Genomic DNA, 25,931 nt, shown 5'->3' on the forward strand with positions numbered 1-25,931 from the left:
TTGTCTGCATTCTGAGCACTCATTGCATTTATCTGCATTTTGATGTGTCTTCCTGGGAAGGGAGGAATGGGAGGGGCTGACACTTACACTTCAATAGGTTGTATTCTGGCCACACACAAAGCAATGATTCACCCCCCCACCCCGCCCCCACAGATAGCAAGGCAGACAGGGCTGTATTAATAGGATCCTTGTACACTTTAGAGAGTGCTTTGAAGTCAACCCCTATATCAAAGGCACTTTTGAATATATGTACAGAGTCTCTGGCTCGACCAAGGCTGTACACTACTAGACCTAGGAAGGACTCTCCTTGAGTAAAGACTGCTATGCTGTAAGGATTGCCACACTTGAATGACTGTTCAGACCAAATGCTTCTCTGATTTTCTGAGGTGCCCTGCTGCCTGCTGATCTCTGCCATGCTAAGGACAAGGACGGTATTCACCTCACTTGAATCCGGAGTGACTCCAAGGGCTTGCTGCCTTGCCTTGTCTTCCAAAGTGTCTGGGACACAAGAGACTTTCTGCAATCCTTCTGTTGCTGCTGGACTATGCCACCTGAGAGACCTACCCTTCCCTGAGGTACTGGACCTCAAAAGTAGGTTCTGCAGCTTATTTTTGCAAAAACCAATGCATTGCCTCAACTGCTTGAGAAATTTTGCCCATTGCCCTTCGATGCTGAAGCAGAGGTTGCTCAATGACAATGGATTCAAAGCCTGGACGCCTCAATGATTACAATATGTAAGGCTTGATGATGACACATTGCATTCACATCAATGGAGCTTGATGATGATGCTGGACCCGATTTGTGCAGCTCGATGATGACACAGTAGACCCTTGATTTCAACACTTGCTCCAGCCGAGGTATTTCTTGAGCTGTACCTGTCTGGATCCTGTAGCCAACCCGCCCTCCATCGCGTTCGGCCTTGAACTTTGGATTTGTACTTTTCCCTCTCATCCTCAAGTAGTGTTTTGACTGCTAATGTTTGCTAAGCATTATTTTAGTTTATTCATTAAAAAATCCTGACTTCGCTTCTACTTGTTGGATTTTTGTCATCTTGTTTACTCAGATAAATAGTATCTGTTTCTAAACCGGTGTCTTTTTCGTTGTCTTTTCATTGTGTTACTGCGTGCATGTTGCACAAATATTTTGCACATTGCCACTTAAATTAAGCCTACCTGCTCTGTGCAAAACTATCAGTGCACAGGTTAATTTAAAGTGTATATCTAGCTTACCCTGAATAGAATTGTGGTCCCAATTTGGACAGGGTGTAAAACCTCTGCTAACTTGAGACCCAATTTCTAACATGCTCCTTTATATGCATGGAGTTCACGATTTCAGAGGTCCCACATATGAAACTACACATTAAGAGGCAAATGACTTCAACTATTGGCAAAAAAAGGCGAAGTGCTTACCCATAGCCTCCACCATTTTATCCACATAATCAGTTGGAAAGGTGTCCTTGGAGATGAAATGTGTATACATACAGTGCAGCAAAGGAGTAGTATGAATATCTGTCGATTGCCAGTGGCAGAAGTCTTACAGAAGTGTTTTAGACTAGGAATACATCGCCAAAGCCCATTTTTGCTTCAGGAAGAACATAATGGAGAATGTTTTTTCAGAGATTCTGGAAGACAGCGCACTAGTTTTACACTCCCGTATGCATTTGCATATCTGCTTCTAGTCTTTTTCAGATATTTCTATCGCCTTATACACCTGAAGAGAAGCTGCCTTATTTTCTCTATGATGGTTTTGAGGATGGAGGAGTTTCTGGGCTCACATCCCTTTTAGTAGCACTCTCCTAATTATAAGTGAAATGTCAGAAAGTGATTATTGACTGGATTTGACGATATATGGATGAACTCTTAGAGACAGGACCTGCCCTCAATCTGGAGTGACATTATCTACATTCATTATTAGCGTCTCTAACAGACTGATGTGCAAAGAGGAGTAGCATACTTTCATACTTCTATTCATCACAGCCTATGCAAGCAAGGCATTGCTAAGCCAACATCCAATCATAGCTCTACTCCACTCCTCGCACAACTGCTTTCATAAGAGAGTTAGGCTGGAGGTTCTGCTGACCAAACAGTGGGAAGCAGTACTTCATTTGGGATGTTCCTTGAATGAGATCAAACGTGTCTTCCCTAGAGCAAGTGTCAACTACGAAACTACTGATGCCATGTAAGATGCAGAAGAACAGGTAAGGGACTTCAATGAGTGTGAAGAGGTATTGAGCTAGAAGAAGCTCCATACTCTTGGTAGCACAGGACTGATCAGTAGGAAAAAGACCTTTTTGCAAACAGACAAAATGTAAAGCAATAGTTTCAACTTATGAGTACAATTGCACCGAAATGAGGACACTACTTTATGAACAGACATTGTTACCCAAACCCTTTTTAAGGTGCTACAGGATGATTGCATTACTGGCCAAATTGCACACAGTAGTCCTCAAATGTATGAGTACTGTTTGGAGTAAGTATGGGTGAACTTTGCGAATTCGCGGTCCGCGAATTCGTGCCAAATTGCAAAAAAGTCTGCGAGTTCGTGAATTTTCCCGCAAACTCGCAGATCTTTGTGCCATTTGCACAAATATGTGACCATGTGTGCCTGTAACTTTGCCAGCGCGCCAAAATGCGCTAGGTCCCTTGAGTGAGCTTGCCTTTATAGTGGGGTCGGGCGGGAAGACGTTTCATACCGCTAGTGTGTGGTGGATGGGGCCCAACGGGCGGGGCTTCTATGCGAGTTCACATGCATCTTGTTTATAAAGGGTCAGAGACCGAGCAGAGCAGAAGATGAGGAGAAAGCAGCTGCCTGGTCACAGGAGCGACACGGGGATGGCGCTCGGGAAACTCATGAATGCAAAAATACGTTTGGCACAGGATCCCAGAATCCTTCAGATAGTTCTGCTGCGCGTGTTGGTACAAAGCCATTCTGATCCTGCTCAGTGGGTTCAGGTGCATGCAGCTGCTGCTGCTGGACAATGTCCCATCTCATACTAAACTGCCCGTACAGGCATATGCTGGTGCTGGGCAGTAGGGTGCAGTGGCATGCAGGTGCTCCACGTCTGGTACATGTGCATACCGGTGCCAGGGGGGACACGTGTTTATTGGTGCTGTGTAGCAAATTATGACTTTATATTTTGACTGCACCAGATGGTGGTACCACGTACACGGATCAGGAGCATCCAGGCACCAGACTTCATTGTGCAAGAGCATAATGGTGCTGTGCGATACGGGTATATATATACTGGGGGCAGGGGTCCACTTAGCACAATGTGTGCTCACACCCACAGGGCTCCCAGGCAGTTTAGCAGTGCCACCCTCTGGTTCATCACTGCCACCCTCTGGTTTATCACTGCCACACTCTGGTTCACCATTGCCACCCTCTCATTCACCACTGTCACCCTCTGGTTCATCATGGTCACCCTCTGGTTAATCACTGCCACCCTCTGGTTCATCACAGCACCCTCTGGTTCACCACTGTCACCCTCTGGTTCATCACTGCTACCATCTGGCTCATCACTGTCACCCTCTGGTTCATCACTGCCACCCTCTGGTTCACCACTGCCAACCTCTGGTTCATCACTGCCACCCTCTGATTCACCACAGCCACCCTCTGGTTCATCACTGTCACCCTCTGGTTCTTCACTGCCACACTCTGATTCACCACTGCCACCCTCTGGTTCATCACTGTCACCCTCTGGCTCATAACTGCAGCCCTCTGGTTCATCACAGCACCCTCTGATTCACCACTGCCACCCTCTGGTTCATCACTGCCACCCTCTGGTTCATCACTGCCACCCTCTGGTTCATTAATGCCACCCTCTGGTTCATCACTGCCACCCTCTGGATCACCACTGCCACCCTCTGGTTCATCACTGTCACCCTCTGGTTCTACACTGCCACCCTCGGGTTCATCACAGCACCCTCTGGTTCACCACTGCCACCCTCTGGTTCATCACTGCCACCCTCTGGTTCACCACAGCCACCCTCTGGTTCATCACTGTCACCCTCTGGATCTTCACTGCCACCCTCTGATTCACCACTGCCACCCTCTGGTTCATCACTGTCACCCTCTGGCTCATAACTGCAGCCCTCTGGTTCATCACAGCACCCTCTGATTCACCACTGCCACCCTCTGGTTCATCACTGCCACCCTCTGGTTCATCATTGCCACCCTCTGGTTCATTAATGCCACCCTCTGGTTCATCACTGCCACCCTCTGGATCACCACTGCCACCCTCTGGTTCATCACTGTCACCCTCTGGTTCTACACTGGCACCCTCTGGTTCATCACAGCACCCTCTGGTTCACCACTTTCACCCTCTGGTTCATCACTGCCACCCTCTGGTTCACCACTGCCACCCTCTGGTTCATCACTGTCACCCTCTAGTTCATCACTGCCACCCTCTGATTCACCACTGCCACCCACTGGTTCATCACTGTCACCCTCTGGCTCATCAATGCTGCCCTCTGGTTCATCACAGCACCCTCTGGTTCACCACTGCCACCCTCTGGTTCATCACTGCCACGCTCTGGTTCATTAATGCCACCCTCTGGTTTATCACTGCCACCCTCTGGATCATCACTGCCACCCTCTGGTTCACCACTGCCACGCTCTGGTTCACCATTGCCACCCTCTCATTCACCACTGTCACCCTCTGGTTCATCATGGTCACCCTCTGTTTAATCACTGCCACCCTCTGGTTCATCACAGCACCCTCTGGTTCACCCTGCCACCCTCTGGTTCATCACTGTCACCCTCTGGTTCATCACTGCCACCCTCTGGTTCATCACAGTACCCTCTGGTTCACCACTGTCACCCTCTGGTTCATCACTGCCACCCTCTGGTTCATCACTGTCACCCTCTGGTTCATCACTGCCACCCTCTGGTTCACCATTGCCACCCTCTGGTTCATCACTGCCACCCTCTGGTTCACCACTGCCACCCTCTGGTTCATCACTGTCACCCTCTGGTTCTTCACTGCCACCCTCTGATTCACCACTGCCACCCTCTGGTTCATCACTGCTGCCCTCTGGTTCATCACTGCACCCTCTGGTTCACCACTACCACCCTCTGGTTCATCACTGCCACCCTCTGGTTCATCACTGCCACGCTCTGGTTCATTAATGCCACCCTCTGGTTCATCACTGCCACCCTCTGGATCACCACTGCCACCCTCTGACTCATCACTGTCACCCTCTGGTTCATCACTGCCACCCTCTGGTTTATCACAGAACCCTCTGGTTCACCACTGTCACACTCTGGTTCATCACTGCCACCCTCTGGTTCATCACTGTCACCCTCTGGTTCATCACTGCCACCCTCTGGTTCACCACTGCCACCCTCTGGTTCATCACTGTCACCCTCTGGTTCATCACAGCCACCCTCTGATTCACCACTGCCACCCTCTGGTTCATCACTGCCACCCTCTGGTCCATTAATGCCACCCTCTGGTTCATCACTGCCACCCTCTGGATCATCACTGCCACCCTCTGGTTCATCACTGCCACCCTCTGGTTTGCCACTGCCACCCTCTGGATCATCACTGTCACCCTCTTGTTCATCCCTGCCACCCGGTGGTTCATCACAGCACCCTCTGGTTCACCAGTGCCACCCTCTGGTTCATCACTACCATCCTCCGGTTCACGACTGCCACCCTCTGGTTCATCACTGTCACCCTCTGGTTCATCACTGCCACCCTCTGGTTCACCATTGCCACCCTCTGGTTCATCACTGCCACCCTCTGGTTCACCACTGCCACCCTCTGGTTCATCACTGTCACCCTCTGGTTCTTCACTGCCACCCTCTGATTCACCACTGCCGCCCTCTGGTTCATCACTGCTGCCCTCTGGTTCATCACTGCACCCTCTGGTTCACCACTACCACCCTCTGGTTCATCACTGCCACCCTCTGGTTCATCACTGCCACGCTCTGGTTCATTAATGCCACCCTCTGGTTCATCACTGCCACCCTCTGGATCACCACTGCCACCCTCTGACTCATCACTGTCACCCTCTGGTTCATCACTGCCACCCTCTGGTTTATCACAGAACCCTCTGGTTCACCACTGTCACACTCTGGTTCATCACTGCCACCCTCTGGTTCATCACTGTCACCCTCTGGTTCATCACTGCCACCCTCCGGTTCACCACTGCCACCCTCTGGTTCATCACTGTCACCCTCTGGTTCATCACAGCCACCCTCTGATTCACCACTGCCACCCTCTGGTTCATCAATGCCACCCTCTGGTCCATTAATGCCACTCTCTGGTTCATCACTGCCACCCTCTGGATCACCACTGCCACCCTCTGACTCATCACTGTCACCCTCTGGTTCATCACTGCCACCCTCTGGTTTATCACAGAACCCTCTGGTTCACCACTGTCACACTCTGGTTCATCACTGCCACCCTCTGGTTCATCACTGTCACCCTCTGGTTCATCACTGCCACCCTCCGGTTCACCACTGCCACCCTCTGGTTCATCACTGTCACCCTCTGGTTCATCACAGCCACCCTCTGATTCACCGCTGCCACCCTCTGGTTCATCAATGCCACCCTCTGGTCCATTAATGCCCCTCTCTGGTTCATCACTGCCACCCTCTGGTTTGCCACTGCCACCCTCTGGATCATCACTGTCACCCTCTGGTTCATCCCTGCCACCCGGTGGTTCATCACAGCACCCTCTGGTTCACCAGTGCCACCCTCTGGTTCATCACTACCATCCTCCGGTTCACGACTGCCACCCTCTGGTTGATCACTGCCATCCTATGTTTCATCTCAGCACCCTCTTGTTCACCACTGCCACCCTCTGGATCACCACTGCCACCCTCTGACTCATCGCTGTCACCCTCTGGTTCATCACTGCCACCCTCTGGTTTATCACAGAACCCTCTGGTTCACCACTGTCACACTCTGGTTCATCACTGCCACCCTCTGGTTCATCACTGTCACCCTCTGGTTCATCACTGCCACCCTCCGGTTCACCACTGCCACCCTCTGGTTCATCACTGTCACCCTCTGGTTCATCACAGCCACCCTCTGATTCACCACTGCCACCCTCTGGTTCATCACTGTCACCCTCTGGCTCATCATTGCTGCCCTCTGGTTCATCACAGCACCCTCTGGTTCACCACTGCCACCCTCTGGCTCATCACTGCCACCCTCTGGTCAATTAATGCCACCCTCTGGTTCATCACTGCCACCCTCTGGATCATCACTGCCACCCTCTGGTTCATCACTGCCACCCTCTGGTTTGCCACTGCCACCCTCTGGATCATCACTGTCACCCTCTGGTTCATCCCTGCCACCCGGTGGTTCATCACAGCACCCTCTGGTTCACCAGTGCCACCCTCTGGTTCATCACCACCATCCTCCGGTTCACGACTGCCACCCTCTGGTTGATCACTGCCATCCTCTGGTTCATCTCAGCACCCTCTTGTTCACCACTGCCACCCTCTGGTTCATCACTGCCTCCCTCTGGTTCATCATAGCTCCCTCTGGTTCACCAATGCCACCCTCTGGTTCATCACTGCCACCCTCTGGTTCATCAGAGCACCCTCTTGTTCATCACTGCCACCCTCTGGTTCATCACTGCCACCCTCTGGTTCATCACTACCACCCTCTAGTTCATCACTGCCACCCTCTGATTCACCACTGCCACCCTCTGGATCATCACTGTCACCCTCAAACTCATCACTGCCACCCTCTGGTTCACCACTGCCACCCTCTGGTGCATCACTGCCACCTTCTGGTTCACCACTGTCACCCTCTGGTTCACCACTGCCACCCTCTGGTTCACCACTGCACCCTCTGGTTCACCACTGACACCCTCTGGTTCACCCCTTCCACTATCTGGTTCATCACAGCACCATCTGGTTCACCACTGTCACCTACTGGTTCATCACTTCCACCCTCTGGTTCATCACTTCCACCCTCTGGTTCACCACTGCCACCCTCTGGTTCACCCCTGCCACCCTCTTGTTCATCACTGCTAACCTCTGGTTCATCACTGCCACCCTCTGGTTCACCACAGCCACCCTCCGGTTCACCACTGCCACCCTCTGGTTCACCACTGCCACCCTCTGGTTCACCCCTGCCACCATCCGGTTCATCACTGCCACCCTCTGGTTCATCACTGCCACCCTCTGGTTCACCTCTGCCACCCTCTGGTCCATTAATGCCACCCTATGGTTCACCACTGCCACCCTCTGGATCATCACTGCCACCCTCTGGTTCATCACTGCCACCCTCTGGTTTGCCACTGCCACCCTCTGGATCATCACTGTCACCCTCTGGTTCATCCCTGCCACCCGGTGGTTCATCACAGCACCCTCTGGTTCACCAGTGCCACCCTCTGGTTCATCACTACCATCCTCCGGTTCACGACTGCCACCCTCTGGTTGATCACTGCCATCCTCTGGTTCATCTCAGCACCCTCTTGTTCACCACTGCCACCCTCTGGTTCATCACTGCCTCCCTCTGGTTCATCATAGCTCCCTCTGGTTCACCAATGCCACCCTCTGGTTCATCACTGCCACCCTCTGGTTCATCAGAGCACCCTCTTGTTCATCACTGCCACCCTCTGGTTCATCACTGCCACCCTCTGGTTCATCACTACCACCCTCTAGTTCATCACTGCCACCCTCTGATTCACCACTGCCACCCTCTGGATCATCACTGTCACCCTCAAACTCATCACTGCCACCCTCTGGTTCACCACTGCCACCCTCTGGTGCATCACTGCCACCTTCTGGTTCACCACTGTCACCCTCTGGTTCACCACTGCCACCCTCTGGTTCACCACTGCACCCTCTGGTTCACCACTGACACCCTCTGGTTCACCCCTTCCACTATCTGGTTCATCACAGCACCATCTGGTTCACCACTGTCACCTACTGGTTCATCACTTCCACCCTCTGGTTCATCACTTCCACCCTCTGGTTCACCACTGCCACCCTCTGGTTCACCCCTGCCACCCTCTTGTTCATCACTGCTAACCTCTGGTTCATCACTGCCACCCTCTGGTTCACCACAGCCACCCTCCGGTTCACCACTGCCACCCTCTGGTTCACCACTGCCACCCTCTGGTTCACCCCTGCCACCATCCGGTTCATCACTGCCACCCTCTGGTTCATCACTGCCACCCTCTGGTTCACCTCTGCCACCCTCTGGTCCATTAATGCCACCCTATGGTTCACCACTGCCACCCTCTGGATCATCACTGCCACCCTCTGGTTCATCACTGCCACCCTCTGGTTTGCCACTGCCACCCTCTGGATCATCACTGTCACCCTCTGGTTCATCCCTGCCACCCGGTGGTTCATCACAGCACCCTCTGGTTCACCAGTGCCACCCTCTGGTTCATCACTACCATCCTCCGGTTCACGACTGCCACCCTCTGGTTGATCACTGCCATCCTCTGGTTCATCTCAGCACCCTCTTGTTCACCACTGCCACCCTCTGGTTCATCACTGCCTCCCTCTGGTTCATCATAGCTCCCTCTGGTTCACCAATGCCACCCTCTGGTTCATCACTGCCACCCTCTGGTTCATCAGAGCACCCTCTTGTTCATCACTGCCACCCTCTGGTTCATCACTGCCACCCTCTGGTTCATCACTACCACCCTCTAGTTCATCACTGCCACCCTCTGATTCACCACTGCCACCCTCTGGATCATCACTGTCACCCTCAAACTCATCACTGCCACCCTCTGGTTCACCACTGCCACCCTCTGGTGCATCACTGCCACCTTCTGGTTCACCACTGTCACCCTCTGGTTCACCACTGCCACCCTCTGGTTCACCACTGCACCCTCTGGTTCACCACTGACACCCTCTGGTTCACCCCTTCCACTATCTGGTTCATCACAGCACCATCTGGTTCACCACTGTCACCTACTGGTTCATCACTTCCACCCTCTGGTTCATCACTTCCACCCTCTGGTTCACCACTGCCACCCTCTGGTTCACCCCTGCCACCCTCTGGTTCATCACTGCTAACCTCTGGTTCATCACTGCCACCCTCTGGTTCACCACAGCCACCATCTGGTTCATCACTGCCACCCTCTGGTTCATCACTGCCACCCTCTGGTTCACCTCTGCCACCCTGTGGTTCATCACTGCCACTCTCTGGTTCACCACTGCCACCCTCGGGTTCATCACTGTCACCCTCTGGTTCACCACTGCCACCCTCTGGTTCACAACTGCACCGTCTGGTTCATCACAGTACCCTCTGGTTCACCACTGTAGAGTATGGGGAGAAAGCACACCTGCCCAGACTCAACCGGGGGCTGGTTAATGTGTTACTGAATTTGAGCTTCAAGTCTGGCACCTGCTTCCTTATCTGTAAGTGCTTCCTGTTATGGTTTTACTTTTTGTGACTGCCTGGAACATTGTGCCATACTTGTAACTATTCTCTAACCCTTCTTAGAGGGTCAGAGCAGGGTCAGAGAATAGGTGCAAGTAGGCAACAACTCTGGAGGCGCCGCTCAGGAAGTACTTTAGGCAGTTATAGGCATGGGCGGATTTTGCGGATTGGCAATCCGCGAATTTGCGGATTTGCAAATTTGCGGATTGCGAAAATCCGCTAAATCCGCGAATTCTCGCGGATTTGCGGATTTTTTTATTTTTTTTGTGTTCGCACGGGTTTCTGCAAGTTCGCGAGGGTTTTGTACAATTTCGCAAATTGCGAAATTGTACAAAACCCTCGCGAACTTGCAGAAACCCGTGCAAACATGCCAGTAACCCGATTCAAGGCCCCATTCTCCCGATTTTTTTTTTAAAATCTCCCACTTTGCTCTTCTGAAATGTTTTTGCGGATTTTTTTATTTTTTTTGTGTTCGCACGGGTTTCTGCAGGTTCGCGAGGGTTTTGTACAATTTCGCAAATTGCGAAACTGTACAAAACCCTCGCGAACTTGCAGAAACCCGTGCAAACATGCCAGTAACCCGATTCAAGGCCCCATTCTCCCGATTTTTTTTTTAAATCTCCCACTTTGCTCTTCTGAAATGTTGGCATGTATGATGTAACTACAATGGCGCCAGCAAGCTGCCAGCGCCGTTGTAAAATAGTTACAAAGTTAGCTTGCACAGGAAGCACTTAGATAAAATAAAACAGCACCTGCTTCGTTTTATCTAGTGGTTCCTGTGCAAGCTAACTTTGTAACTATTTTACAACGGCGCTGGCAGCTTGCTGGCGCCATTGTAAAATAGTTACATGAGTGGGGGTTCAACTTTTGAACCCGTTACGTCCGCGGATTTTTTTTTGCGGATTTTGCGGGAAATCCGCAAAATTCGCGGATTTCCCAAAAATCCGCAAAATCCGCGGGCGTAACGGATTTCCCGCTCATGCCTAGGCAGTTACAGCAGGTGCCCAAGTTGAAGTTAATTTCTTTGTAACCATTTTGTAAATGATTACAAAGAAATTAGCTTCAAATTGGGCACCTGCTGTAACCCTATAAGTGCTTCATGTACTTCAGTTTTAAAAAATCCATCCCGAACGCGATTTCCCGAGATTCACGGACCGCGAAATTGCAGAAAATCCGCAAATTCCGCAAACGGAACGGATGTTAGGCCCATGCTTAGTTTGGAGGCAACGTTCATGTTTCCAAGGAATGCATTTATGAGTTGCTCTAGAAGGGGAGCCATACTAAGGTGTTCAGTCACTCACTAGTAGAGACATACAGTAGAGAGCAGCTTTTAAATGTATCAGCCTTAATGCAGCGTTAGTTTCCATGGAATCAATGAATGACAGAAAGGACAATGTGGAGTAGTGGTCTATAGCAGTTTCAACTACGACGGTTAAAAAATATTCCACTTCTGAATAGATCAATATCTTAAGCTTGTGGGAATATTTTGTAAGTGTTTCAAGTGTACTGAAGGCCCCAATGCATTATTGATCAATTAGCTGTGAATAGGGTCTTGTTAACTATAGCAAAGGAAAAGTCAGGTTCGATTTTTGGTATCACATAGCATATTAAGGTTTCTATGTTCTATGTATAAAAAAGAATTTATGTTTTGTATTTGATTTGCTATGTTAATGAACTTCTCAATTTTCTTTCTTAAAAAAGAGAAATGTTGTGATATATATGGTTGTATGCTATATAGTAAATGTTTATTTTTTGCTTTAAAAACGATGTGGTGATATTGGGTGAAGATGTAGAGAAGACAGTGCATTGTATGGATTGCAAATACTGTCTAAGGTTTTCACAGATCTTTGGTGGGCATAAAATAGTTTGACTAAAAAGGGTGATAACACGGGCAATATGATGTTTTGGACCCCAGCTATGTTTTAGGTCACTGTTTAATTGTGTAAGAAATTGAGTTATTATTTGTGCAGGATGTGAGGCCTGCACAAGTAATAAGTCCACAATTGTCTCCGTACTGGAAACCAAGTACCCCATTGGTGCACTTGACTCTTTCAGGGTAGAGACGCAGAGCAGTCTATGGTCCCCTCAGTGGAAGTGGTGTAAGCTAGTAATCCCAATTTGCTGGCTTGCAATAACAACATCCAATAATGTCCAGTCATCTTCTTTGAAAAAGGAAAGGTACATTTATTCATACACACCATTAAATGCAACACATTGGGATTATCTTTGGTGACATTCATAAATAATTTTTGACTCCTACTGGGTCATGGCTCTCAAAATCATAGTACCTGCTACCTATACCAGGTAGACCATAACAATATAGAGGAAGTAACTTTAACAAAACAGGTCTATTGACTTTGTCAGGAGGTCACCATATCAATATATAAAGCAAACTTATTGGCTTTGTCAAGAGGCTACTTCCCAGCAATAACAAACATTTCTGCTGCTGCAAGCGGTTGCAATGGGCTGCATGGAGACTGTCACCCCTTGGCATGGGTGACAATCAGAACATTCACCCTTGCACATTAACTGGCCTAGCTGCCCTACATAGAAATTCAGAGTACAGATTAGAATACTAATATTGCTATCTTGGAAATGGTACACATTAGAAAAATAATTAAACCACTATATGTAAAATTCTGATTATTAATAACTATTAAGAAAACATAACTTTAAAACCTTTACTCTTTACCTGCCTGAAGTTCCTGAAGTCTAAATTTGCATTTGCTCTCCAACATTCTCCAGCCAGTAATTAGAACTTGAACAGGTGTGAAAAAGGTTTGAAAATGCCTCCTAGGATCAAACAATAGGCTGACCTGAATGGAAACCGATGTCTCCTCTGAACCTCCCGGAATATGCACAGAGGGGGCTGAGAGTATCCTTTGTGACAATGAGAATGGGTCTGTCATGTATTGATTCCTGTAACTTGTGCTATATGTGCACATTGCTGTCACATACTTCAGGATGTAGATGCAAGTGTCTGTATTCAATGAGGGCACACAATATAAGCAGTAACTAACATTAATTGTATAAATGTGGGATACATGTATGAAAATTTGTTTCACATGTTGGCATTGATTGCTTAACCAAGTATTTTACAGGAGTCATTCTCCCTTCTGTTGAGGTAACTGTTCTAGGAAGATTGGCTAGACCCACAGATGGAATTGTGCTAACTGCAGATATCTTTACCATACTGGGAAAGATTCTTTCAGCATACGAGTTAAAGAATTTTAATATTATCTCCTGCTGATATCAGACTTAGTTTGCCCTACAGTTTACAGATTCATTGCAGTCACAGGTAAATGGCATAGATTGGTTGGCAAGTAAAGGTAATCTGTTGTCAGTACTACGTATAGGAAGTTTCAAACGTGGAAATGGGTCTGGATATGTTGCTAGAACTATTTGCTCTGGATATGCTTCTAGAACTATTTGTTTCTCTTTAAATTTTATATATGATATTATTGATGAATTGTTTTATTTGATTACTGCAAATTAATGCACTTAGTTGCCACTTGTTTAGCGCTGTTCAGAAGGCAATGAGAGGCTTGGACTGGATTTTAAGTGAAATAATTTTATTCTTGTAATTTTTGCATGTGATTTTAAATGCAATTTGTTATGTTTTTTTTTAATCGAATAAAGGTTTACTTGACTTGAGTCAAATGGTTTTTGCATCTAGATATTGTGGTCAGAAAGTATGTGAGATTCACTAAGAGGAATATAAGAAAAACTTAAGCAAGATCGCTGAAATATTAGAGTCATGATATATGCTTGTTTTGGGGCTGGTTGAAAACTACAAAAAGGAATAGGAAGTGGGAGTATTAATACAGTTAAATAGAAAATATTGATGTGATTTGTATTAAGCTTGTGAATATCCTTCCCTGACCTAACATCAGAGTAGTATCAGTGCCTCAACACCATCTTTGCTCATAAATCGCTTGCAATGTCCTGTAGATACATTGAATCATGCAAGGAATTAAGAAAATCAAAGAGTCAGAGTACTACATTTTTTTGAAGATATGGGAAAAATATGTATTTGCCAATTATCTTAATTAAACCCTAGCAAGGCCTTAAAACTGAAAATTTAAATACACCAACCACCCTACCCTCCTAACCTACACTGATGGCATTGTCATAAATATGTAACAAAATTCATTCAAGACAAAAGAGATAACATTAATAAATACAATGCATAAACTAAACAAAAGACGTATTTCCGACTATATACTCATGAAATTAACCAAACAAACCCCGAAAAACCCTATACAGAAGTACACTATGCAATAGCAGCATTTCTGCATTCTTTGGCCTATAAGACCTTTTTTCCGACCACCTCTCAACCCATTCTGTTAGGGGTGCCGATACTCTCAAATCTTCGCTGCCTTTTCTTTAGTAAACAGCTTTCTCTAAGTTGTGTATTGCTAAAAGCAGGGCTACAAATTCAAATAGAACAATTGATGGACAGAATGCAGAACAATGTCATACATTCACGCCAGTACAGAGAACTGGGCCTGAATCCATCTATTTTTGCTCACCATGCAAATCAGTTTTGACCTTGTGCCCAATGGGAATAGTCCAGCCCGAACTGCCAGGCCAGGTCCTCTCTGGACTGAAAACAAGCATCCTAGGACCGGTTTTGGGCTTTCAGCCCTCGTCAGCCAGGATAGCTTGACTCCAGTGGCATGGAGAGCAAAATACTCACGTCTGGGCATACCAGTCCCACTCAGGTGTCAAATGCAAAAAGAACAATTGATGGAAAGAATGCAGAACAATGTCATACATTCACCCCAATGCAGAGATATGGTCCAAAATCCATCGTTTTTTTGCTCACCATGCCATTCCATTTTGTACCCAGCCATATTCAAATCAGCCCTCATCAGCCAGGATAGCGGCATGGAGAGCACGGGACCCACATCTGGGCATACCCGTCCCATTCCTGGTGACAAATGCAAAAAGAACAATTTATTGCCAGAATACAGAACAATCTCATACATTCCCCTCAGTACAGAGATCTGGGCCAAAATCCATCGTTTTTTTGCTCACCATGCCATTCTAGTTTGGACCCTGCCATATGCAAATCTGTCTTGCCCCTGCGCCCAATGGGTACAGTCCCTCCAGAACACTCAGGCCAGGACCTATCTGGACTGGAACAAGCATCTTAGGACAGGTTTTGAGCTTTCAGCCCTCATCAGCCAGGATAGCTTGACTCCAGTGGCATGGAGTGCACGGGACCTAGTGTCTGGGCATATACCTTTCCCACTCGGGGTGACAAATGCAAAAGGAACAATTGATGGACAGAATGCAGAACAATGTCATACATTCACCCCAGTACAGAGATCTGGGCCCAAGTCCATTGTTTTCAGCGCTCCGTCCATCATCCTCTTGTGTTTGCTTTGTTTGCCCTTAGATGGCAGGGTATGCCAAGACGTGGGTCCCTTGCTCACTTTACCACTGGATTCAAGCTAGCCTGGCTGATCAAGGGTTTTATCCAGACACAGGTCCCAGCATGCTTGTTTCCATTTCAGGGAAGACCTGGCTTGGCAGTTTGAGCTGTCCTGTTCCCATGAGACACAGGGTGAAGACTGATTTGCATATAGCTGGGTCTGAACTGAGGTGGTGAAGTGAGCTAAAGAATGATGATTAATTTAACCCAGATCTGTGACGGGGATGACTGTCTGAAAAGTTTCAGCGCTGCGTCCATCATCCTCTTGTGTTTGCTTTGTTTGCCCTAAGTTGGCAGGGAATGCCCAACATGGGTCCATTGCTCACTTTGCCACTGGATTCAAGCTAACCTGGCTGATGAAGGGTGTTACCCAGAAACTGGTCCCAGGATGCTAGTTTCCATTTCAGGGAAGACCTGGCTAGGCAGTTCGGGCTCGAGTGTTCCCATGAGGCACAGGGTCAAGACTGATTTGCATATACCTGGGTCTGAACTGAGGTAGTGAAGTAAGCTAAAGAAGGATGATGGATTCAACCCGGATCTTTGACTGGGGGTGAGTGAAAAGTTTTAGCGCTCCGTCCACCGTCATCTTGTGTTTGCTTTGTTTGCCATAAGTTGTCAGGGTATGCTCAGACGTTGGTCCCTTGCTCAGTTTGCCACTGGATTCAATCTAGCCTGGCTGATGAAGGGTGTTACCCAGAAACTGTTCCCAGGATGCTTGTTTCCGGTTCAGGGAAGACCTGGCTTGGCAGTTCGGGCTGGACTGTTCTCTTGAGGCACAGGGTCAAGACTGATTTGCATATAGCTGGGTCTGAAGTCAGCTAAAGAATGATGATGGATTCAACCCAGATCTTTTCAGCGCTCGGTCCATCATCATCTTGTGTCAAAAAGTCAGGCCAGCGATTGTTGACACCCCATTGGGTAGGATCTAACCATCCTGAAGAAATACACCACCTCAAGATGGCCATGGATATGAAAATTAGATCTCTCCCATTTTCTATCAATTCCCTCAGGGAACTCCTGGATCATGGCCCCAACAGAAGGAAATACCCATGCTGGAAGTTCCCAGGGCAAAGGATGAATCAGATTCCATTATGAAGCTAGCAAAAGGTACTATCTCCTTAAACGGGGCAGAAGGAGAAAGTCTAACCCCTAAGGCTCCCAAACCCTGGTGGTCAAAGCTTCTAATGATCTGGGGGAAAAGGGAATTAAAGAGGTGGCTATGGCTCCAGAGGGAAATGAGAATTTGTTTTCTCATACTGATTAATCAGATGGTTTGGATGCTAGCACTTTGGCTACAAGTGAGGAATTGGGTTACAGTTCAAGTAATTTTAGGCGGCTTGAATATTCGATAAGCCTAGCTCAATGAAGAAAATCACTCTCCGAATGGGGAAAGAAGAAAAATGGCAAATCTCTGCAAGAAGACCCTGGTAAAGCCAGCATATGGGAATTAAGATGGGACTATTTTGCCACGCAGTTAACGTTCCCCGTTGATGAAAACAATTAGAAAAAAATGGCAAAGACTGCTGAAGAAGTGGAGATGGGTGCATCAGGAACCCTCAACATGGAGGAACCCACACGTACAATGATTCTCCAGTCAATAGCAGGTAACAATTAGAAAAATTAGAGAGAATTACCTTGGTAAAAGGCTGGGCAGATATTCTTGAAACTGAAGTGCCTGCCGCGAAAACTCAGTGCTTGTCACAGGAAGAGATTTTTGGCGGTTCTCAAAGGGTCAGAGGAGAGTGATCTCAGGAACTATACAGTGTCCCTATTGAAAGGTGCATTTTCCCATCAGACAGCATGCGACTGGGAAAAAGAAGTCCAACAAGCACACCGATTTCCAATGACAATATAAAAATGCCCATCTACTGAACCTTAATGTCCTCAAGCAATTCTGGTCTATTTCGGATACTTTCTGCAAAGCCAAACAGTCTTTGATTTAGCTCGTCCAAAATGCTATAAGAGATTATGATGGGGTGGCTTTTTTCGTGAAACTGTGTTTTGCACATGCCACTGTAGAATAAAGGTGACGACTAAGGCAACTCTTTGCTCCATTCTAGAAAGTGGGAGCTTCCACCTTGATGAATTTAATGAAGAAGGGCTTAAACACCTTGGACGGGGGGTTTGTCACTCGAGTGAAGGCAGGATATATAGAGGAAGGGAGGCGTAATATTGGGTGGTTTTGAAAGGAAAAGCCTGGATCCCCTCATTCAGTTTTGGATGGTTGGGCAGGAGGATGGGCAGGGGCGGGATATCTGCAGGCACCTTCACTCAGACTTGGGTCTGAATGCTCTTTTTTGGTGTGGACGAGGTACTCATAAGGGTGTGAGGGGTGGGAGGTACATGTTGGTGGGTGGGGAAGATTTTTCTTATGCAATGGAAGGTCAGGTTTTCTGGATTGTTCTGCTATTGCAATATGAGATGGTGATTTGGTGGTGGTTTTGGCTCCCAGGGTCTCTTGCAGATTTGGAATGGGTAAATTGTGCATAGGAACTATCAATATACTAAAATAAAAGATCCACTTATGGGATTGGTATCCAATCCAATTAAAGTAAGGGGGCAATTTCAGAAATATTATCAAGTACCTCCTAGAAAGGCTTAGTGATTTTACTTTAGCATGCAGGGAGGATAGTGCAGTATGCCCTGAATTATTGCTGGAATGGGAAACTTTGAGTCTTTGCTGGACTCAGAGTGAGGGGAAACAGTAATACCTCTCAAAATACTGTTTAGGAATGTAGTTGTTTAATATCTAGATGGGAAGTTTATAGGTCTAGGACAAATGAGGATGCAAGACATCATCAGAACAAGCGCATGCAGAGTTTGAGTAACCAAATCAACTTGGAGTATCCAAATCAACATGGAGGAGGAGGTGCCGCGCATCATGGTTTCTGATCAGTCTAAAATGTACGTTTTATAGAGTTTTAAAAGCCTTTACAAAATGTAAGACATAATGTGCATCAAATTCAAACTGATTTCATAGCAATTTGATTAGTAAATAATTGCACCAAAGGTTAACGTCTTAAAGAATTAAAAAAAGATCTGACATGACTGACAGTTCATCAGATGTCTAATAGTACATAGTTTGTTGCTTTAGACTCAAATTTTTTTTTTCTTCACAACCAGTTTTATTGAGCAAATGAGCAGTGAGAATGTGGCATCTCCAAAACCGAAGATCACCACGACAATATCAATACAGCAAATCACGTAGGCAGCAAATGATGAAACAGACTCCAGAATAGGCTCAGTATAGAAACCCCCCCAGTGGCCCACCCTATCCCACAACTCCACCCCCCCCCCAGCCCCGAACACCCCCCCAACCCCCCCTACCACACGTGTATAGAAAGCAATAGAGTAAAGATAAGCAGGTGTAGTGCCACCAGAGCGTCGCTGCTACGGGCCAACAATGTCACTGTGGTCAAATGTCTTCCTCTCGCTCCGCCGGGGGATCCAGGGACAGACCCCGGTAGTCGGCCCATCGCTTCCATATTTTGTAGTGTTTGCGCGGGCAGCCCCTCGCTTCAGAAATCGGCCTCTCCAGACCCATGAAATAAAAGCCACGACCAGCCCCAAGAGCAACAAGTGGCGTTTATATACGTTACCCCCAACCCCTTCCATAATGTGCAGTAGTCCTAGTTGGTGGGTACGGGGAAGGTCCCAGCCCAGGACCTCGGACAGACAACTCCACACACCCCTCCAGAACCCAGTCAGCCGGCCACACATCCACACAGTATGCATCAGGGACCCAGGCACCGACCCACAGCGCAAGCATTCCGGAGATGCAATCAAACCAGCTTTCCACAGTCGTTCACGCGTATAGTAGGCGCGGTGCAAGTATTTAAATTGGATGAGCCGGAGCTGGACAGCAATGGCGGTTCCACGTGGGGATTCCAGCGCCTCCCTCCAATCGTCCTCATCAAGAGGGCCAACGTCCACTTCCCACGCCGCCCGAAGAGAGTGCAGGGTAGAGGAGCAGTGGATAACTAGAGTCTGATATATCCTGGAGACCTTTCTGTCCCCCAGATCTCCCATAAACACTTTAGCTTCTACCGGGCTAAACTCCGGCAAGGAATCGAGACCGGCGATGCTCGGGGTGAGGGCATGGCGCAGCTGGAGGTAGCGGAAGAACTGGGACTGAGGCATTTGGAACTCCGCGCGGAGCTCCTCAAAAGACTTGAGGGTGGTGCCGGACATGACCTGGCCCAATTGTGTAACACCTATGGCTTCCCAGCCCTCAAATCCGGTCTGGGCCGCCAGCTCCGGGAGCAGACCATTATGCCAAAGCGGCGTTTCAGCCGTCAGCTTGCCCCACCAGCCCATGCGGCGCAGTGCCTGTCGCCACACAGCAAAGACCACCCTGGTAACCGAAGGCAACCCACGGCGCAAGCGAGCCGAATATAGGATGGTGTGGAGCGTGCGATCACCCATGAGCGATCGTTCCAGGGCGTATGCCGGGTCCCCTCTATCACCATACCACCATTCGTTAAGAACAAGCAGTTGGGAAGCCTGGTAGTAGGAGAGAAGGTCCGAGGTGGCCAGGCCACCACAGTACGTAGACAAAAAGCACGTCTTCAATGCCACCCTGGCCGCACCGCCATCCCACAGGAAGCGGGCCAGCACTGAGTTAACCTGACGGAACCACTCCTGGCCAATGGGGTATGGGAAATTCTGGAGTTGGTATAGGAGACGCGGTAGCGCCACCATCTTGAAGATGGCCGATCTCCCAAAGATAGTGAGCGGCATCCTGGACCAAGTCTTGACATCAGCCTGGACCCGCTCCCACACCGGCAGGACTCCACGTGCCCAGGCCACAACCCGCGACTCCGAGAGGAAAATGCCCAGATATTTCAGGCCATTCGTCGCCACTCGCAACCCGTCAGCCCAGGGGTCAGCAACCACTCCGCCACCCAGCACCCACAGGGTCGATTTATTAAGGTTAAGTCGAAGACCCGAGACCTCGCCAAACGCACGCATGATCTCCAGAACCCGGGGACCCGAGAGCCGCAGGTCGGTGAGAAAGAAAAGGACGTCATCCGCATACAGCGCAATCCTATCCACCAGGTCCTCATTCCAGACAAAACCACGCAGCTGGGTATCCGCTCGCACCCGTGACGCCAAGGGCTCCATGGCAAGGGCAAATAGGTATGGGGACAAAGGGCAACCCTGTCGAGTACCCCGACCTATATGGAAGCGCCCAGAGGTAGCTCCGGCCACTCGGACCGAGGCCGTTACGTTAGTGTAAAGCAGGCGGACGTACGACAAGAAAACCGGGCCTAGGTTGAGGCGGGCTAACAGGGTAAACAGGTATGCCCAGCTCACAGAATCAAAGGCTCTGTCCATGTCCGCCAGCAGGAGTGCCGCCTGCTCATCTCTAGTACTCATAGCATAGCATCTACCGCCGCCTGCGCCCGTCGGATATTATGCCGAGTGGCCCTACGAGGCATGAATCCAGCCTGGTCGGGGTGGACCAGGTCAGCAATGTGGGGCAACAGGCGGTTCGCCAAGGCCTTAGCCAGAATCTTGGCCTCGATGTTCAAGAGGGAAATTGGCCGGTAAGAGTCGTGTCTGTCCGGCGCCCTGCCCGGCTTCAAGAAGACCACGATCTCGGCATGGTGCCAATCCGGTGGCAGTTCCCCCTGGGTCCGCGCTGCCTCCAGTGCGCGCCGATAGTGAGGCCCCAGCTGGAGGTGAAACTTTTTATAGAATTCGCATGGGTAGCCGCTCGGGCCCGGCGCCTTTCCAGTATTCAATTGACCAAGGGCCTCCCCGAGTTCCTCAGCTGTGAGCAGGGCGTCCAGAGCGATCCTGGTCTCATCGAGGACGGCCTGCGGTAGCAGGTCATCAAGATAGGCAGAGATCTCACCTGTCTCCAGGTGATCAAGGGGGGCGTATTGCATCTCGTAATAGCGGGCAAAGCTGGCCGCGAGCAAGTCCGGGTCGGTCATAACCGAGCCGTCTTCCGCCGTAAGACCCGGCAACACAAGGGGCTGGAAGGTCGACTGGCACAACCTGTGAAGCATAGTACAGGACTTGTTGCCCCACTGATACACCCTGCTGCACGTGGTGAGCCACGCCTGCCGGGCTTCGTCGTAGAGGACGGAGGCGTACAACTGCTGGGCTTGCATAAGCTGCCGTACTATGCCTTCGTCGCCCCCAACACGGCCACGCTGCTCCAATTCTTCCACGCGGGCGGCGGCGGTCACAATGGCCTCCCGACGCTTCCGCCGAGCAGCCACGCACCAAGCGATATCAATGCCCCGCAACGTGGGTTTCAGCGCCTCCCACACCACCATTGGATCCACATCTCCCACTAGGTTCTCTCGCCAATAGTGATCAATCGCCTCACGCAGGTGATGCACATACTCCGGCTGTTGCAACTGCCAAGACGACATCCGCCATCGAAACGGCTGTCTCTTTGAGGGGAGGGTTATGGTAGCCAGAACAGGGGAGTGATCAGACAAACCTCTGGGGAGTATCACAGCATCCTTGACTCGACTCAGACAGGCACCCGGCACAAACAGATAATCAAGTCTCGAGAAGGACCCATGCACCGCCGACACATATGTGAATTCACGCGCAGCAGGATGAAAATGTCGCCACACATCAACCCAGCCCAGGCCACTCACAGTTGCACGCAGTTTGGTGGGAGCAGCAGCAGGGGGGGGATCCACTACAGCCGGCACCCGCCTCAGGCGATCCAAGCCCGCATCCATAACCTCATTCCAATCGCCTCCTACCAGGGTCAGCACCTCCGGAATCTCGTCCCACAACGCAAACAGCCTCTCAGACAAGGCCCATTGCAGGGGGGGGGGGGGCGTACACGCTACCAAAGACCACCTGCTCGGTACCCAGCAGGCCCTTGATGAAAATATATCGGCCCTGAGGGTCAATCCATTGCTTTTCATGCACGTAAGCCACCCTGCGATGGACCAAGATAGCCACCCCCCGCGAGCCCCTCGTAAAGCCCGCATGGTACACCTGCTGAAAGCCGAACCTCTGGAGGCTAAGGGCCTTAGAGCCCAGCATGTGGGTCTCCTGAAGCAGCAGCACATCCACCATCTCTCTTTTCCCCCAGCGTAGCACGGCCCCACACTTAATTTTATCCAGAATCCCTCTCACATTCCACGTCACAACACGAAGGGTCTTATGAGGAGACACAGTCGTATGATCAGCCATTATCAACACAGTGCCCAGCACCTGGCCCTCCGCACCACCCCGGCGCACCCCACAAATCAACAAAATCAAAAGCAATATACATGTGTGGTCCCACCCCCCCAACCCCAACACTCAGCAGACCCTTCCAGACCCAGACCCCCCCAAACATCAGCAACAGAAGAACACCCCCTCACGCCCCGCTCCCCCCACCCCAATACCTCAGAGAACATTGAAGTATCTGTCGCGGCATGGAGAGACCGGGTCCAAAACGGAGAACCCAGGGCCCGCCATACCAATGGATCCCAACACCCCGATTAGCACTCACTCACCACCCCCCCACAACACCCACTACCGTGAGGGTCTGAGGCCCACAGAAGGCGCCTCCCGAGCCCCATTGCGTGCCCGCTAAAAGTCATAGGATTCCTCAGATGTGTATAGACTGGCATAAAGAAGTCATAACAGAACAGTCTCACCAGCCAATGTAGGGCAACTCAGTACCCGGCAAACAAGGTCCAGTCCCCATCAATGTTCAGCTGCCGGTATCAGAGTGTTCCGAGTCCCTCGCACCATCCGTCTGCGATGCACTGGCGGAGGCCGACCTCTTCCGCGATCGAGACCTCCGGTGTCGACCCTTCCGGTTCGGGCGGTTTGTCCGCTCCGGCGACGATCCCTGGGACCTGCCCGGGTCCAGCCCCGGCTGGGCATGTGGCCTGAGTCGCACCGCCTCGTCGGTCCAACGAAATACCTCCTTGGGCGAATCAAAGAAATGTGTCCGGGACTGGTACACCACTCGCAGGCGGGCCGGATACAGGAGGGAGTATTGGAGCTTCAGGCCCCGCAACTTGGCTTTAGCGGCCACAAAGGATTGTCTCTGCTGCTGCACCATCTTCGTGTAATCGGGAAAGATCATGATGGCATGATTTTCAAAGGTGAGCGAGCCTTTGTTCCTCGCCTCCCGCAGTATAACATCGCGGTCATGATAGTTCAGCAGCCGGGCGATGACTGGCCTAGGACGCTCACCCTCCGGCGGCCGCTGGGTCAGGGCCCTGTGCGCCCTCTCGATCACAAAGCACGTGGACAGTGCCCCTTCGGGGAGCCAGCTCTCCAGCCACTGGGCCAAGAACCGCTCCATGTCGTCCTTCTCGCACCGCTCCGGAAAACCAATGAAGCGGAGGTTGTTCCTCCGTGCGCGCCCTTCGGCATCCTCCACTCGGGCTGCCAGCGTCTTCTGGACACACTCCACCTCCGCCATCCTCTTCTTTAGGGCGCCAATGTCCGTTTCGGTCACCGTGATTCGGGATTCGGCCTCGGTGATCCGCTCCACCGCATTGCGGAGGTCCTGGCGCAGCAGTGTAATGTCCGCTCCTACCGCCCCAATTTTAGCATCGAGCATGTCCCGGGATTGGGTGATGGCCGCCAGGATCGCTGCATTGTCCGGCCCAGGGCCGCCGCTGCCACCAGCCGCCCCAGAGCCACCACTAGGCCCCGTGAATTTGTCGATAGGGCTATGCTTAGGCGGGCCGCCTCCTCCAGCCCTGGTCATGGCCGATCGCGGGCTCGCCGGGACCGCACACCGGGCAGGGCGGGCACCACTCCCGACAAGGCTCAGGAACCCCTGGGAACCGCCACGAGCGCTGGAGGCCCCAGGCCCCGGAATGGAACGTCGATATAGGGGTCCCCAAGGAGGAAGTGGGCAGGTCGGCACAGGCCCGAGGTCGCGAAACTCGAGGACCCGGCTTCACCAGGGCGGGACAGGCCTCCACCACGCCTCGTCGCCCACAAGTGTCCACCCAAGGCGCAGGAGTGAGAGGCGTCGCTGTGATCCGTGGGCAACCGTAGCAGTAGAGCTGAGCCAAGAGCTGCGCGGTGGATGCCACCACCACCCGCGAGCCCACAACCGCCACCGGGCGTCTCGAAACTCGAGGACCCCGGTCTCCAGCTGGTCACTAGGCCGCACGTCGCCGTCGCCTCTTCTTGATCGCAGGAGAGATAAAAGCGCAGGATCGATACACCGGAGCAGGCAGGGGACTCTACCGGATCGGTGTCAGTCACTGGGCACCAACTGCGGGCTCGGGGGCCAGGATAAATGAACGGATTAAGTCCGGGCCAACGGGAGCTCTACAAAGCTGCGACCGCCATCTTCGCCCGCCAAGCCACGCCCCCTAGACTCAATTTTTTTAATTGGAATGTAAATAATTTGAATGTAGTAGTGTACACTCTCAGTATCTACAACCTGCATTCAACGTAGCCTGCTTTCCTCACCTTGAAGTCTTGTCATGGCTCAGAATGTGGTTATGAAACATACACATGAACATCACCATTTTGTAGAGGTATAAACAATTACTAGAAAATTTGAAGTATTGGATTAAAAAGAATAGACAACCTTATCAACTGGAGACTAAGAGGAAGTGCGAGATTACCGATTCGAGGCTCTCTTTCGTTTCATTAAAATAAATGCATCGCTTACCTAGAAATAAAGACACCAGGATTAAGACATTGCTTCAATAATCTCCAACTGTTGATGTAATCTTTGGCAGATTCTTCTTTTCAAAACTATACTTACTTGGAAGATCAGTCCCAGGCACCAATTTCACTGAAGGTTTTTTTTACTTGATGAAATACTGAGTCCTGATGATGGTCTTATAAATCTCAAGAGAAAAGACCGAAACGTCGACCAAAGTCATCAACTCCCCAGCTTTTACTCACTGAAGGACACCTTTATACATATGTTGTGTTTGGTCTTCTTCATTTAAATTCTTTTAGGAGCTGATGAAATGTTATGAATTGATGAGTGAATATTAACACACTACTTTTCATGACCTTGATTTAAAGTTTTGTTCTATTATTTGTCCCCATGATTTGGTCTTTGTGATTTATTCAAATACAATTGATTTTAAACATAACTTCCTTTGGCTGTGTGCTTCTTCTCTCTTCATTTACTTCATCTGTTAAGAGATTGAATATACTCTTTCT

The sequence above is a fragment of the Lissotriton vulgaris genome, chromosome 5, assembly GCF_964263255.1.
Source record: "Lissotriton vulgaris chromosome 5, aLisVul1.2, whole genome shotgun sequence".
Classification (NCBI taxonomy): Eukaryota; Metazoa; Chordata; class Amphibia; order Caudata; family Salamandridae; genus Lissotriton; species Lissotriton vulgaris.